The following is a 15,562-nucleotide window of genomic DNA, read 5'->3' on the forward strand; positions in this document are numbered from 1 at the left end:
CAGCTTCAATTTGGGCTAAAATAGTTGCTTCACGCAGAAAAGGTCCTAGTGAGAATCTAAAAACTTGGCCACTTGAGTGCACATGCCTTCCTCATGGTGCGTTTGGGGACCTCCTAATTTTGGTCTGGCCCATCAGGGCCCCCAAAAAGGTAAACCCGGCCCTGTGCAATGATTGAATTTTCATCGATCTTTATTGTAATTTCTTAATACATTGTAAAATTATAGAGCATCCCAAACATGGACAATATAATCCATTACTGGATATAATTTTGTAGCAGTTCAAGATTACAAAATTATCAATGCATAACTTTGCAGTTTCTTCATTTTGTACAGAATATAATAAGGCACAACTGCATATGGGGGAGCAAGACTGCATTTATGATTGACAGTTATACAGGAGTTCAAACAACAACATTTTGGTTTATTTTTTCAATTATCGGTTCCACACACCCTTGGCGATCATCAGGCAAAAATGATGATCACCACATGAAGTGCATCAAACCGATGGTTGCAAAATAAACTAAAATTTTATGTTGTAATATAAGCTTTGCAAATGATGCAAGCACTTTTTGCTGCAACTGATTTATCTTTTTTTGTTTTTCCATTTTTATTCACCTGTACTTGGGCCTGGTGGAAGGGAAAAAAGAACATACAGACATGGTCCACCAGACCCCATCTTAATTACTGTAACCAAGATAGATGCAAAGATACAATCAGATTATGACAATGAGATTTAAATAATACTGCCCCACCATGACAACAGGACCCCCGGACAGGACCCAACCAATACCTCTGTTAAAAAATAATTTAAAAAAGAGCAAATGCTATGAACTACCAAGAGTGATGAAAAAGGCAAGCAGAAAAAGAAGTGGTAGCCCAGCAAAAGCATGAAAACACAAAGGCAACAGTTGGGTCCCCCTGCCATGGGTGGGCAGAATCAGCACCATACAACATGCATAATAAAATCAAACAAATCATTAGGCGGAGGCGCCGTGTTTAATGTTAGCTTTGGCCTACCCGGCTTTCCCGGGTAGGAATTAATGGCCTCTAATGAATCTGACCCTGTTCTGTCAGTATCCGTGACATGAAACCCGTGGCACACAGATTAAGTTTCACCATATGGTTTCACTCATCAAACTGCAGTGTGCACAACCATGCATGCCATGCATGGTGCTGTGCAATATGATATCTGTGATCAAAGCACACAAGCAAGGTCCAAGGATTTGCGCACTGTGTAATGTGATACGGTGATCAAACCACGCATGGAAGGGCCAAGGTTTTGCGCATGCACAACAGATGACCGCTACGATGGAATATTCCTACAAGGCATGCTTGGTTTACCCACAAAGATATGGCTATACACGTGATACAGGGTACAACTTATCCATAGTCGAATGAAATTCAACTTGAAACTTCATAAATCTTCTCATCCTATTATACGATTATGACTTTATCCGGGAAGAATACACGTCTTATCACACATGCAGCTAATCATTTATTCAAACCTGCGTAACTAGTGAAATCGCCTTAACATAGATTATAATTTTTCTGAATTTATAAAGTGAGACTAGATTAAACTAATTTAAATAAGAAATTAGAGAACAAATACAAGTGGCAATGGTGCTTATGAAGTCAGGTTATTTAATTTAAATGGTAAGCAATGATTTTGAAATTTGTGACCCGTGCTAGATATTTGTTTTTTTACATTAAATTACCTTTATTTACAATGTCCTATAGGCCTATGTTTGAATAATTTCTCATTGAAAAACGGAGCTCCAAAAAATTTAAGCTACAATGAAGGAGTTTTTATGGAAATATTTCGGCCAAAAGTATGACGGCCTTTTTCTCCGGCTGATTTTTCATTGAAATTTGCTAGGCAAATCGTTTGCTATTTCCTTATTTTATCAATTTTGATCGAGCACTTCGCAAATTATTGTACTAACGTGTAGCTGGATTTGGATTTTAATCTGATCTCACCATGCTCACTTTATCATGATAAATTAATAAGAAATGAAAATCTCTGTCAAGGCTATTTCACTTTTCGTCATGTTTAGGCCTAAGTTTCAAAAAACCCTGCTCTGCATTTTAAACTTTTGTAGAAAGTTAAGTTCAATATTTAAAAAAAACACCCTGGTACAAGTTCGAACCTCCACGAATTTGGAATGTATAGATGTTATTTCACAACATTAGTGTTTGTAGTGGATATTTTCGGGGTTCTAATAAAATGTGCATTAAAACGCACGGTAATTCAAATTTTTGATGGCGTCATCATATACAGTTTCTGTTAACAGTTCCTTCTGTACATTAATTTTCACTACAGCTACAAAGACACAAATTTAAAGTCGCATCCCTTTCTCGCTCTGGCTAGTACGATCCGCTCCCTTTCTCGTATTGTTGTAATAATAACTTGTTCAATTCATTGGTACAGCTACAACTATCGGCTAAGTCCGCATCCGTTTCTCCCTCCACTTTCTATACCATGAATACGATACTTAGCAGCGGATAAGTTGTATATAGGCCTGCAACAAATAAAAGGGTGTGGTCTCGGGTTTTAATACGGAATTTCTAGATCGGTCATGATGTCCATAGATACGATACTATAGCTCGCACCCCTTTCTCGCACCACTTTATGTTAGCTGCAGTTTTTCAGTACAGTACAAATTATGGGTGACTTTTCTTTACAGCTACAAAGACACACATTTAAAGTCGCATCCCTTTCTCGCTCCCCTTTGTATAAGTTCATATATCCTTTCTGATATTAGATACAGGAAAATGAAAGGCACATACTAGGCCTACATCAAATTAAACTGCCTGACATGGTTAAATTTCAACATGGAAAATCTAGTTCATAGTTAAGCTATGATAGGGCTAGCGCGAACCCGCTCCCCTTTCTTAAACATTTAAATGGTTCTGGTGACATCTTGTTCAATTCATCAAATCAAGGAGTCCCCTTTCCGTGCAGCTACAACTATCGGGTATTCCGCATACCTTTCTCGCTCCCCTTTCTATTACCATGAAGGGACATGAATACGACACTTAGCACTGGAAAAGTTACCATGGTTGCATAGGCCTGGAGCAAATGAAAGGGTGTGGTCTCGGATTTTACCGCGGAATTCTAGTTCGGTCATGATGTTCATAAATACGATAGCTCGCACCCCTTTCTCGCACCACATTCTGTTAACTGCAGTTTCTTCTGTACATTAATTTTCACTACAGCTACAAAGACACAAATTTAAAGTCGCATCCCTTTCTCGCTCCCCTTTGTATATTAAGTTCGTATCCTTTCTATTATGATATTAACATACAGGAAAATGAAAGACTTTAAGGCCTATACATTAAATTAAATTGACATGGTTAAAATTTTAACTTAGAAATTATAGCTCATAGTTAGATGCTTTAGCTATGATAGGGCTAGCACGATCCCGCTCCCCTTTCTCGTATTGTTGTAATAATAACTTGTTCAATTCATTGGTGCCCTTTCTGCACAGCTACAACTATCGCATCACTTTCTCGCTCCCTTTTACAATGAAGGCACCGGAAAGTTGCCATGGTTGCAAAGGCCGGAGCAAATGAAAGGGTGTGGTCTCGAATTTTACCGCGAATTCTAGTTCGGTTATGATGTTCATAAATCGATAGCTCGCAACCTTTCTCGCACCACTTTCTGTTAACTGCAGTTTCTTCTGTACATTAATTTTCACTACAGCTACAAAGACACAAATTTAAAGTCTCATCCCTTTCTCGCTCCCCTTTGTATATTATGTTCGTATCTTTTCTATTATGATATTAACATACAGGGAAATGAAAGGTATTTAGGCCTGCATCAAATTAAACTGACACAGTTAAATTTTAACATGGAAAATCTAGTTCATAGTTAAGCTATGATAGGGCTAGCGCGAACCCGCTCCCCTTTCTTAAATGGTTCTGGTGACATCTTTTTCAATTCATCAAGGAGTCTCTTTTCTGTACAGCTACAACTATCGGGAAAGTCCGCATCCCTTTCTCGCTCCCCTTTCCATTACCATGAAGGGACATGAATACGACACTTAGCACCGGAAAAGTTGCAATGGTTGCATAGGCTTGGAGCAAATGAAAGGGTGTGGTCTCGGATTTTACCGCGTAATTCTAGTTCGGTCATGATGTTCATAAATACGATAGCTCGCACCCCTTTCTCGCACCACTTTCTGTTAACTGCAGTTTCTTCTGTACTTTTTCACTACAGCTACAAAGACACAAATTTAAAGTCGCGTCCCTTTCTCGCTCCCCTTTGTATATTTTAGTTCGTATCCTTTCTATTATGATATTAACATACAGGAAAATGAAAGACTTTAAGCCCTACATCAAATTAAACTGACAAGGTTCACATTTTAACATAGAAATTCTGCACAGCTACAACTATCGCATCCCTTTCTCGCTCCCCTTTTACAATGAAGGCACCGGAAAGTTGCCATGGTTGCATAGGCCGGAGCAAATGAAAGGGTGTGGCCTCGAATTTTACCGCGGAATTTTAGTATGATGTTCATAAATACGATAGCTCGCACCCCTTTCTCGCACCACTTTCCGTGAACTGCAGTTTCTTCTGTACATTCATTTTTACTACAAAGACACAAATTTAAAGTCGCATCCATTTCTCGCTCCCCTTTGTATATTAAGTCCATATCCTTTCTATTATGGTACTAACACGATGCAGGAAAATGTAAGGCATATAGGCCTGCATCAAATTAAACTGACACGGTTCAATTTTAACATGGAAAATCTAGTTCATAGTTAAGCTATGGTAGGTCTAGCACGAACCCGCTCCCCTTTCTAATATGGTTCTGGTGACATCTTGTTCAATTCATTGGTCCCTTTTCTGTACAACTACAGCTATCGGGTAAGTCCGCATCCCTTTCTCGCTCCCCTTTCTATTAAGGGACATGAATACGACACTTAGCACCGGAAAAGTTTCCATGGTTGCATAGGCCGGGAGCAAATGAAAGGGTGTGGTGTAGAATTTTACCGGTTCGGTAATGATGTTCATAAATACGATAGCTCGCACCCCTTTCTCGCACCACTTTCCGTTAACTGCATTTTCTTCTGTACATTAATTTTCACTACAGCTACATAGACACAAATTTAAAGTCGCATCCCTTTCTCGCTCCCCTTTGTACATTAAGTCCATGTCCTTTCTATTATGATATTAACATACAGGGAAACGAAAGGTATTTAGGCCTACATCAAATTAAACTGACGCGGTTAAATTTTAACATGGAACATCTAGTTCATAATTAAGCTATGATAGGGCTAGCGCGAACCCGCTCCCCTTTCTTAAATGGTTCTGGTGACATCTTGTTCAACTCATCAAGGAGACCCTTTTATGCACAGCTACAACTATCGGGTAAGTCCCGGGGGCACTCCAACTTTGGAGGTGACGCATTATGTAGGGCCGGCTGTTAAGACCCCTTTTTCAGACTCGCTGTCACCCAAAGACCCCATATTTTTTTACGAACACATGCTCTGTCACCCGCAGACCCCCCTATTTTTCCATTTGATCTGTCACCCAAAGACCCTTACAAGTTCAATTTGTACAGCAACTTTCATTTATCACTGATTTTGTTACTTATTTTGAAAAAACAATGAAATTTGAAGCCATTTAGAACTAGAAATTCGATTTTAGAGGTTTTTGTGGCGCTTTTTTCGGCTCTCACCCAAAGATTCCATTTAAAAAAAGGTCATGTTCTCACCCAATGACCCCATATTTTTTACATTTTGCTCTCACCAATGCCAAAATCATGCTCTCACCCAATGACCCCATATTTTTTACATTTTGCTCTCACCGAATGCCCCTTAGTGCGAAAGTGCCAGCCCTACACCTATATCCATTTCATATTGAAGTGCCCCCCGGGTAAGTCCGCATCCTTTCTCGCTCCCCTTTCTATTACCATGAAGGGACATGAATACGACACTTAGCACCGGAAAAGTTGCCATGGTTGCATAGGCCTGGATCAAATGAAAGGGTGTGGTCTCGGATTTACCGCGGAATTCTAGTTCGGTCATGATGTTCATAAATCGATAGCTCGCACCCTTTCTCGCACCACTTTCTGTTAACTGCAGTTTCTTCTGTGCTTTTTCACTACAGCTACAAAGACACAAATTTAAAGTCGCATCCCTTTCTCGCTCCCCTTTGTATATTTTAGTTCGTATCCTTTCTATTATGATATTAACATACAGGAAATGAAAGACTTTAAGCCCTACATCAAATTAAACTGACAAGGTTCAAATTTTAACATAGAAATTATAGCTCATAGTTAGATGCTTTAGCTATGATAGGGCTAGCACGATCCCGCTCCCCTTTCTCGTATTGTTGTAATAATAACTTGTTCAATTCATTGGTGCCCTTTCTGAATTCTGGCACAGCTACAACTATCGCATCCCTTTCTCGCTCCCCTTTTACAATGAAGGCACCGGAAAGTTGCCATGGTTGCATAGGCCCGGAGCAAATGAAAGGGTGTGGCCTCGAATTTTACCGCGGAATTCTAGTTCGGTTATGATGTTCATAAATACGATAGCTCGCACCCCTTTCTCGCACCACTTTCCGTGAACTGCAGTTTCTTCTGTACATTCATTTTTACTACAAAGACACAAATTTAAAGTCGCATCCATTTCTCGCTCCCCTTTGTATATTAAGTCCATATCCTTTCTATTATCGTACTAACACGATGCAGGAAAATGTAAGGCATATAGGCCTGCATCAAATTAAACTGACACGGTTCAATTTTAACATGGAAAATCTAGTTCATAGTTAAGCTATGGTAGGTCTAGCACGAACCCGCTCCCTTTCTAATATGGTTCTGGTGACATCGTGTTCAATTCATTGGTCCTTTTTCTACAACTACAGCTATCGGGTAAGTCCGCATCCCTTTCTCGCTCCCCTTTCTATTAAGGGACATGATTACGACACTTTAATAGCACCGGCAAACTGGCAATGGTTGCATAGGTCTGGAGCAAATGAACGGGTTAGGTCGCGGAATTCTAGTTCGGTCATGATCATGATGATGTATATAAATACGATAGCTCGCACCCCTTTCTCGCACCACTTTCTGTTAACTGCAGTTTCTTCTGTACCTTAATTTTTACTACACCTACAAAGACACAAATTTCAAGTCGCATTCTTACTCGCTCTCCTTTGTCCATATCCTTTCTAAATTTATTATGGTATTAACATACAGGGAAATGTAAGGCACATAGGCCTGCATCAAATTAAACTGACACGGTTAAATTTTAAAATGGAAAATCTAGTTCATAGTTAAACTATAATAGGTCTAGCACGAACCCGCTCCCCTTTATAGTATCGTTCTGGTGACATATTGTTCAATTCATCAAGTTGGTCCCTTTGCTGTATATGTATAACTATCGGTTAAGTCCGCATCCCTTTCTCGCTCCCCTTTCTATTACCATGAAGGGACATGAATACGACACTTAGCAACGGCAAAGTTGCAATGGTTGCATAGGCCTGGAGCAAATGAAAGGGTGTGGTCTCGAACAAAATCTTAGGACCCTTCACAATATTGGTTTTGAGTTTACTGCCGCATCCAAAATTGAGAATTGCAAAGTTAATTAGACCTATTTGATATTTATTTGACATTTTCTCTATTAACTGACATTTTAATTACATTAATTTGCTACTCATATAAATTTGATCCTCCTAAATTAACTATGATGCTGAAAAAACAAAGAACCCCTCTGCATTATTATCAATGTATAAAATCAACCATAATTGCAATATAATAATACATTTGATTCGCTTCAAAGTAAAAAAAAGTAATTAATAATTATTTAAAGTTACCTCGTGCCTTTTTTAAAAACAGAAGACAAAAAATACACTATTATTAAGGCTCATACGCACTGCAGGGCCTATAAATTATAGAATAATGAAGTTTCAAGTTTCAAGTTCACGAATTTTATTCACAGTGGATGTATCTCTGTGGGTAAACAAATCATGCATTGTAGGAATTTTCCATCGGAGGAAATTTGGGGGTCATCTGTTGTGCATGCGCAAAACCTTGGACCTAGCTTGCCTGGTTTGATCACAGATATCATATTGCACATACACACACAGTGTATGCATGGTGGTGCACACTGCAGTTTGATCGGTGACACCACATGTTGAAATTTGATCTGTGTGCAGCGTGTTTCATGTCACGGTGTAGGAACCGGGCAGGGTCCAGGGTCTAGAATTAATTGTTTATACTCTACATGCTTTGCCTGTCAGCAGTCAATTACAGGCATGCGTCAAAGTTTCTCAAGAGAGCATCGGCCAAAGCTAACATTAAACACGGCGCCAACCTGTAATGTAATGTTGGTTACGAGTGCATCAATAAACTAGACCAGGGATTTTCTACACAAAAACACAGGCGGCGAATGGCATGATAGCGCCGGCAACTTGTGATAGCGCCGGCAACTTGTGAAACCGCCCATATGCTCGGTTAGTTTTGTGGGGTTCATTATCAAACCCCAACGGTTTTAGCATGTATTTATATTATTTATTAACATAGGCCTATTTGTTTGTGATATTTCAAGCATTTTAAAATTTCAAAATAATCCCATTCAATTACACGGTTGACAATGAAAATTTACTGAATTTAGAGAATGCAATGCGACCACCACCTGCAAAAACACAAATCCCACCCAAACACCCCCTCAACAGTCAATGCACCCACCCATCCCCCAAACACACAAACATGCAGGACAAGTGACAAAACAAAACCCAGAAAACTTTCCCATATCACAGTGCAAATAACATGGTCCACCATGGCAAGAAAAAAATTGAAAAAAAGGGTAAAAATATAAAACACACCATGATAAATGAAAATTGCATCCCATTAAAAACCAGGATCAAAGGAAAATTTCTTAAAATGATTACTCAGTGTTCCCTTGCTTTCTGTGCCAAATGTAACTTTCACCATGTTCTTGTAAGCTTGAAAACTAGGTTTGACATCCTGAAATTTGCATCTATGAATATATTTCAAACATAAAACAAGAAAGTTGATGGCATTTTTGTGCTCAGATTCTTCAACATCCAAACCAAACATTTTCTGAAAATTTGAGAATCCAAAACACTCACCGGTTTTACTTTCAATCAAGGCACTCAAGCCATCCCACAAACAAGTAATTTTTTCACATTCACAAAACAAATGTACCAGGGTCTCATCATTGATTTATCTCTTGTTATCAGTGTACTTTGGTTATATTTATAAATGCGCTTTTATAAATGTGCACATGACCACCTCCGCGCTGCCATAACAGCTTATAGACTGTAAGTCTCAAAAAGTCTCTTTCTATACATTTGAATGCAAAATTGTCTATTTTGTTCAACTTTATGATTATATTGTAAACGTTTCCGTCATTGAATATTTTTTTCCGTCATCAAATACTTTCAAAATGTTGTTTTTGATAACATATTACAAATTTGGAATTGCAAAATGTGTAATAATTTTGCAATTCAATTAATACTTAAATTTGATGATATTTATCTACATAGTTCGTATCCCTTTCTGTATAGTGGTCAATACATGAGGATTTGGTCACACTTGCTGGTCTTGGTATGTCATGCCCATGGGTCACGTGCGCATTTATAAAAGCGCATTTGGCCAATTCTATCATTACGGACGTTACAGATGCATGCATCTTGCAACTTTTAAGTGAATAGCACACATGTTTGCTGTTAGGATAACACTTTATTTCTTAGTATGCTACTAGGTTTTTTTTTCCATGATTTACAAAATGACTTCCAGGAGTGGAAGCCCAATCTTATTTTTCAAAATGTCAATTCTTATGGTCAAAATTTCATTTGAATGAACACAGCTGCCAAAAACGATTACCCACATACATTGTGTGATGGCGTTTACGTAACATGCATGTGAATCCAACTCATTTGTGATTGGTTAGTATTTTCATCAAATAGGTCTATACAAGGTTGTGCATTCAAATTTATTTTGAAAGATGACCGTGGTCATATCGCCAACAGCTGTATTCATTCCAATGAAATTTTATTACTATAGTTAAATTTCTCGTCATTGTAGTAGCACTCTTCAAAACCATGCATGTCATTCCTGAAATCATCATTAGGCTGCTAAAAAATCAAATGGGCTACTGGAAAAACATCAGCTGCAAATTGCGAGTTAAAATGGTTGAAAAGTTACTGAAAATACAGCAAGTCCCTCTATAAAGACATGCATTGGTTGAATTTGCATTGGTTGAAAATGAATGGAACTCGGCACTTTTTTATTTTGCATATACATGTAGGCCTATTATTCAGAGCAACATCCCCATACAGCTAGGGCAACATGTTTTACAATAAAGTTTTTAACAAATTTTACAAGACAATAACAAGCTTGACCAAAACATTGTTAAAATGGTTGATTAATATGCACATGTGCTGTTTCTGGGAGGTTCTTCAAAAACATTTTTACGGGGATGTTCCACACAGACTGTCGGATAACAGACTTTTTCTGCCATCAGTATACCAATGTTTCACAAAAAAAACACCATCCCAATATACCCTAATTTGGCACTTAGTTTATGGGCACTTTTGACCAAATGCACCCATTTGGGTGCATTTGTCTCCACTGAAAACCCACTTGTTGATATCCGAAATCGCTTATAAAGGTACCCCAAAACCATGGCACATCCCAGTATACCTTCCACCAGGTAGAATAAAACTACTGTATGAACCTGGCATAAAATGTTATTACAACTTGTGTAAAACTTTAACCACATGCTGATGTAAACATTGAAAAGAGTAAAAAAATTTAGCAAGTTGTTAGGTTCATGTAATTTTTGACATGTAGTTAGCAGTGCTGTGTAATGTTTTCAAACAACCATGTTTACATTGTAGAAGATACATGTGAACTATAGTTTAATCAGTACTAAATAGGCAGAATGTTTTATTTCTCTGCATGCTTATGTTACAACTTTTGGCAAGTGTTGGGGTGGCACAAACTTATGTGCCTCAACTGTTCACTATTAAAAGGGCATTTCGTGATCCACAGTCTCATCCCCCCACTTTTCTCAAAAAAAGTTGAGATCTTTATATCACTGGAAACCTCTGGCTACATAATGTTTATGTCCAAAATATTTATTGCAGATTAATTCGTTTTGCAAAGATATCGTGAAATTTGAATTTCGTTCTGGTGCACCAGAACGAAATTACAACGCATTGTCTATGGAGCAGTGTAATACACATAATCATGCATAACTCGCAAACGCAAAATCGGAATCAACTGAAATTTTGGGAATAGGCTTTTTTGTGGATATGTACTGAAAAATGTCATAAAAAGAGGATGCTAGGATCACGAAACACTCCTTTAATTCACACAGTTATGAGGCCCACCTTTTGATACTGATTACACTGTAAGTCAGGCATCAGGCCAAAAAAAGTTTAACTCTCTAACACCTGCTATACATGTCTATATGCTTCTTCTTTTTTAAGGTTTTGGTGTTTTTAGCCTTTCTTGTTTTTTGCTGTGCTACACAGCCACTTTTTTTCGTAGAAAAGGCCTTGCTAGGAAAGGCTAGGATGGCTTTCATAAATTAACACATGGAAGGGTTTGAGACAAACCTTTTTTTTGCCTCATGCAACACTTTATCATAGCATTATAATCCGTGGACCTAAATATATACAAGGTTCAAAATAACAACAAAGAAATATAACTTAAGGAACATCAAGTCCAATTTATATTAGATTTAAGGGCATTGCAGCCTTTTTAATGATTAAAAATATTTGAAGACATGATTTTGCTTAACAACATTGGTGATCTGTGCCATCTACTGCGTGTATGTGAATTTTACAGACCAGGAAACTGATTACTACCCACAAGCTACCAACATGTGTAGGAGACTCCATACTCAGAGTACTGTATGAGAAGATGCCATTATCCATTTAGCATTAACTTAGCGTAGCGCCTGTAGAAACACGCTCATAGACAGTATTAGGTCCTACACTATTTGTTCTTTTTAAAGTCCTACACTATTTACTGAGAATTAACATTCGCCAGTAATACATGTATACCCCGTGCTATCTACTGTAGATAGCATTTATTGGTGTATTAGTTGCAGGTCATTTTTGGTCATTTACTACACAACTTTTAGACTACTGCTGCTTCTATACATAAACTAAAGACCAAAGTTTGCCATTTTACTATAGTCAAATTCCATGTTACAAAAATGAAATTTGTCAGATTTTCAGTTTTCATTAAAGACCTATAAAAATACTTGTTTCAAGAATTCAAATGGCCATAAACTACACTACTATATTGTTAGAAATATGTTAGTAGGTATACTAATGGGTAAACAACCATTTATGTCATTTAAAAATTTGTTTTAGATAATGGCCACAGCACTTATTTAATTCTTTATTGATTTTTTTGGTATTTCTACAATATTTCTTCTTTTGTTTTTACCACTTGCAACATATTTCAGATTTTGATTTCTGTTTTTCGAGATTGTCAATTTGTGAAATTTCTCCGTAAAACTTCGTAAACTTTGGTCTTCAACATAACCCAATATTATTTATAGACACTTTGACGTTGATGACAGAATATCTGTCAATTAATGATATAGAAAAACATAATATATAGAAATTACAGTAAAAAACATGACAGATATTGAATATATAAATGTATAATAAAATAAACTCAACCCAGAAAGTATCGAAACGATATAGATGGTCAGATATATCGGGAACTGAAATATAAAGCAAAAACTTATTTAATGTATGTAAAGCGCAGCTTTCTCCTGCGCATTTTGATACCTCTTTCGTTGCTCTACGATATCATTTGGTCGAGTTATGGGCACTTGAGTGGCTTCAAGTCGGATTTTGAAAGTTGCACTTAGCTCCTATTCAAGCCAAGGAAAGATAAGACATCCTGTGCAGAGCATATACGACGACAAATCCAGGCAGTGATAGACAGTGATGGTGGGCACACCTACAAGTATTGCGATGTCAGCAGAAAGAGTTCATGAGATAAGTCAGAGATAAGGGTAGCAAGTATTGAAGTTGGAAGTCGAAGGAATAAAATAAAGTTCATGGTTTTAAGTAAACAGAGCACATCGGTGTCCTTTGTCTTGATTGTGTGTGGGGTGTGGGGGTGTGTGTACACGACGAACGCATTTGGCTTGAATAGGAGCCAAGTGCAACTTTCAAAATCTGACTTGAAGCCACTCAAGCACCCATAACTCGACGAAATGATATCGTAGAGCAACAAAAGAGGTATCAAAATGCGCAGGAGAAAGCTGCACTTTATATACATTAAATAAATTTTTGCTATATATTTCAGTTCCCGATATATCTGACCATCTATAATCGTTTCGATACTTTCTGGGTTGAGTTTACATTGGTCCTGATATTTTTTTATTAAAGAAACACCACAAAATGTAAAACAACTTGATTTACCATATTCATTACATTTTTAAAGCACCAAAGACAATTTGGATTGTACGCTTAATTTTTGCATTGTTTTATATCTATAGCCATCTAAATACTACTATTTTATTTTATTTTACGTTAGTGTGCCATCACTTGGTGAGGCAATGTTGCTGTTGAGAATTGAAATCATGATGATGCATAGCCAAGATGGCAGCCACAATAATATGATGTTGGTTGCTTTGGAGGTTGAAAGTCACCACAGATAAAATTATACATTGTCTTTTATGTGCATTTGTGAAAATATATATAACAATTGTAATATATTCATATTTACCCTTAGAGGTTCTCTAAAGATCCCAAAATGGTTCCAAAACCGTCGAAAATGGCTCCAAAAATGTGATACAAAATCAAGAGGTTCAAGAGGGAGGGTTCTCCCGAGAGGACCAAAAAAAGGTTCTATTCAGAACCTTAATTTCTTAGAGTGTAGAGTTAGGGTTAGGTTTAGATTTAGGGCAATAGCAAACTTTCAAACTGGGACACTTTGGACTCTAACTTTGGGCCTAGTGGATGTAGACCAATATATTGTGTGTGTTACATGATATACAGTTTTATAGTGCTGTATCATCCTGGCTCATCCCTTCATTACCAAAGTGCATAAATATAGTATACCTTTTTCTAGTAGATTTATTAACATTTCATGCATTTTCACCCTTATTTCATCACCTTTCCACTCCCCTCACACTGGGGGTACTCAATACAAATGGGTCCCTATTTTTTGACTGGTTTTTTATTATATATTTTGGACTAAATATTGGTAAATGTTTCGAAACAAATTACCCCAATATTATCAGAACTGGAGCGCAAATTTCAAAACAAATTTGGTAAAAATGTTGTACAATTGTGTCAAATTTAGCCAAAATGTGGGCCTTGTGTATAAAAATTGGTCTAATTTGAAAAATTGGTACAAATATGGGTCAACTTTCAAGGCACATCCCTACACAAACAATACTTGAGTCCCCCCGGCTTGTCACTTTATCTGGGTTTTATAACCCAGGTATAGCGTAAGTTCAAAAATTTAAAGCATTCAACTTGGCAAAAGATTTATATAATGTAAGCTTCTGTGTATCATACAATTTAAGGGCTCCATGCAGTTTTGATCGGACCCATTGGTCATTTTCAACTTGTAATTTAATGGGTCCAAACCAGAGGGTCCAAAGTCCAAACCATCCAAAACAAAAAAGGATGCCCAGACCTGCAAGAATGTGACCCCTGGCTCAACCCCTGATAATGAATATAATATGTTAGAATTATGATTTCAGACCTACACTTTGTTCATTGTATTCAGTGCAATTTGTTCCTTTGTTTCCTTAGTTTTTTCTTCATCTGCAAGACCAGGATCACTTTGCCCAGCAAGTATGGCATACCCGGCAGTGATGCGATTCTCATTTAAAGCAGGACCCCATGCTGAGCTTGGTTTAAGAGATTGACGTAGACGCTGAAAGCACAAAACAACAAATAAATATCAACTTCTGTTTCAAATTTTCAAATTCAACTTTACTTGATATCAGTGGGGGGCCAGACTCCTCCATGTAATGTTGCTATAGGGGGATCACTATAGGAGTAATCGAGATAAAGTGCCTTACTCAAGGGTGGAAGTATTGTTTTTGTTCACAATACATGATGTCCAAAAAAACCAGAACCATCATTGCACCCTCTTTTTCTCCTACTTAAGAAAAGTTGATCAGATATATTTTGGCATGTAAAAAACTTTTAAAAATCTTAGTTTACACCCCCGGGTTTACACCCCCGGGTTTACACCCCCGGGTTTACACCCCCGGGTTTACACCCATGGTTTACACCCCCGGGTTTACACCCCCTTGTAATTGACACTGAATACTACATACCTGTGTTAAACTACCACTCGGTACTTTTATGAGGTAAATAATTGCATATACAATAACAGTAAGAATTGATGTCATTGTGAGAGTCCAGCCTATACCCTCAGCCCAGGGAGGGTACGTATAGCTGCCCATAGTAGCTGCAGAATAGTCAACAAAACTGAAGATGATTATAACCTGGGAAAAACAAGAATCAGAACACATTTAACTAAAATTATCTGCAACAAGAAATCTGATAAATTTCCAAGTTGAAAAATTCCAA

At 37.5% G+C, this 15,562-nt stretch overlaps 1 pseudogene; it reads right to left on the reverse strand.

The window, feature by feature from the left end:
- Positions 1-14,151: 14,151 nt before the first annotated feature.
- The window catches only part of LOC140160890 (sodium- and chloride-dependent glycine transporter 1-like), a 61,173-nt pseudogene continuing 59,762 nt past the window's right edge, over positions 14,152-15,562 (reverse strand).

The sequence above is a fragment of the Amphiura filiformis genome, chromosome 9 (assembly GCF_039555335.1).
Source record: "Amphiura filiformis chromosome 9, Afil_fr2py, whole genome shotgun sequence".
Classification (NCBI taxonomy): Eukaryota; Metazoa; Echinodermata; class Ophiuroidea; order Amphilepidida; family Amphiuridae; genus Amphiura; species Amphiura filiformis.